Genomic DNA, 2,826 nt, shown 5'->3' on the forward strand with positions numbered 1-2,826 from the left:
TGTTGAGGGCTGGACCCCAGGGCCGGGCACAGAGATGGTTCCTATTTAGGGAACAGATGTGTGTTGTAAGCTCACCCCTAGGACCCCCAAATCCCTGGTGTGTTCTTGTTATCAAGTCTCAGCTCGCATGTCAGCACCTCCGTACCCCATTATAAGCCCTCCGTAAGCCCACTCCATTGCCTCACACTTCTGTTGTGTAGACACCTGAGGTGTGCTGGCAATTTGCTAACTACCTCAAGAGAGCAGGGACTTCGTGTCTCTATTTACAGCGATATCCCCAGGACAGGAAAGTGCCTGGGACATGGGAGGAACTGGGAAAATACTGTCAAAATACTGGGTAGATGGAGCACAGGGCATGTCTGAACAAATAGCCCGATACCACCTCTAAATACACAACATAAATAGGCAAATTTGGATTTCTTGGAAAAATTATACTTTAGTGTCTGTGCTCTTATAACATGTCAATCTGGCCCCAACGCCGATTTGTACTCCTTGGAGACCCCACAGAAGGGACTATTGCAAATACGCCAACTCCTCAGCTCTACGCAGGTCATCCCTGGCCCTCTTCTTGTCCTCTGTGCCTTTCTAGCATCTTCCCTCAGACGCTGGCCTTGCTAGAGTCGTAGATGGCTTTCAGGAGACGTTCTTTCTGAGGAGTTTCACAGGGAAACCACCACCAAGGAATACTTCATGACATGTAAGGCTTTCAGGCCCGGAGTCCAGAAGCACGCCGCCTGGCCGGATTCCAGGGAACGCACGAACAGCAGCGCTCCCAGGAAGCAGGAGAGCAGAGCTGGGTCCGTCCAGAAGGTTGGCTTCTTGAGAAGCTAAGCAACACCTTGGTTCGTAGATGAGTCTTCTTAAAATTGTGAACGAAAGGAAGGGCAGCGACACCGACGCAGATGGGTCGGCAGTGTCCTCACCTTCCCGGCCTCTCCTGTGCTTCTCAACAATCGGTTCTGACAACAAATGAAAACTGCCAAATTGACAAAGTCAAGAACGTAAATGAAATCGGAGTCCAGTTATAGCTCTTGAAATCATTAAAAATAAATATTTAGAAAGAAAAATTAAATAGGGACTCCTAACTGCTAATATTTCAGAGAGAGCCTTAAATTCAAATGTTTGGTCACACCCTGTATTAGGCACGTGTCAAACTTTGGTGTAGGAAATACGGTCGCTATAATGACACACTTAACTTTCATCTCCAAGTAGGGTAGGTTTGCCTTGGATTTATTTGATTTCTATTTTGAGCAAAAATGGAAAAAGGCAGAATGACCCGGGAGACACAAGTACATTTACCGCCCGGCAGTGGAATGAAAGCAGTCTGGGCCGTCCCCTTCTGAGCCAAAGGCATCGAGCTGTGTGTGAGAAAAGCAAGTCTCTGGGGAGGCAAAGCCCCAAGAGGACTCAGGGGTGGGGGGGATGGCGCCGCGGAGGCACCTGGGTGAGCACCGGGTGGGTCAGTGGTGATGACCCCCTGGATCCTGCTCCCGAAGCCTCTGCTGCACTGTCTGCTAACTAACTTGAATTTAAATTAAAAAGAGAAAAAGCAAGTCTTCTCCCGCATGTTCTTGGGGTTTAGCTGAAGGCCACCGGAAGCAAGCAGTGTGCCTGCTGGCCTCAACTTCATCGATGAGAGATTAAGCTTCATGATTCGTGGATACATTCGTCAGCATCTCTACAAAATCCTCAACGAAGAATCTCAGTGACATTTATAGACTTGAGTCCTTAGGTTTTCGTAACATCAAGGTTAATTTGAGAGGAATTTACCGAAGTACAAGAAACAAGAGGACTTGTTGGTAGCAGAAGACAAAAGAAAACCCAGAGGGAGACCCAGTAGAATAAATGCGTGCGGAGCTTAATCTCATTTCTGCCGCCACTCAGTTGTCCGGAAAAACCTCATAAGTTTCTGTTTCCAAAGAAATTCTGTGTTGAGATTTTTCTCTCTCCAAACCACAACCGTCCTCCCCGCTTTCTCTTTCTCCCCCACCTCGTTACCCCACCCCATACACACACCCAGAGTCCCCAGCACAGATCACTGTTGGCTAATTTTTTGGTACAGATTACTACCAGCTTTGCTGGGTTTGTCCCGTCCTGTCCACTTTGATATGAGGACGATCTGGGATTCAGAGCGCCAGACAGCGGGCCTCCTTCCGGGTGGGAAAGGGGATTTACAGTTAGGGCCAGGACAGTCGGTGCAGGGCCGGGGCGGGGCCGGCGGCCCCAGCCTGCGTCTCCTCCGGGACCAGGCCTTCCCGCCGGTGGCTGGACCGGGAGGCCAACGCCGCCACCTGGCGGCCCCGAGGGCGCACCCTCCGCGAGGCACCGGGTCAGGCCCTTCCCGGGGCCACAGGCCCCTCTCCCGGGGCTTCCCGCAGTGCTGTCCGGGGCAGCTCCCGCTGCAGGTCTGCGGAGGGCCGAGCGGTAGGAGATCGCCCCCCACATCCCCCAACTTCTAAGCCAGCCCCGATGGGGTACTGTCTGCCCCTCTTATGGGTGCCCGACCCCCTGGTCCTGCCTAGAGGCAGCCTGCCTGTCGGGGAAGAGGCCCAGAGGCGCAGAGCCTACGGGGGGGGTGGGGGGGAGGACAGTCTCTTCCGTCCCCACACTAGGCAGCGGAGGGGAAGGGGCTCTAGGCACCGCCCCGAACTCAGGCCAGTGATGGGAGACCGAATGGTCCTGGGGCAGCCGTGCAATCCACAGCCCGGGCTGTTTTGAAGATTTATTTAGTCATGAGAGAGAGAGACAGAGACAGAGACAGAGAGACAGAGAGAGAGAGAACACGGGGCAGGGGTGGGAAGGGTTAGGGATAGTCTTAAGCGATGC

The sequence above is a fragment of the Canis lupus genome, chromosome 12 (assembly GCF_003254725.2).
Source record: "Canis lupus dingo isolate Sandy chromosome 12, ASM325472v2, whole genome shotgun sequence".
Lineage (NCBI taxonomy): Eukaryota > Metazoa > Chordata > Mammalia > Carnivora > Canidae > Canis > Canis lupus.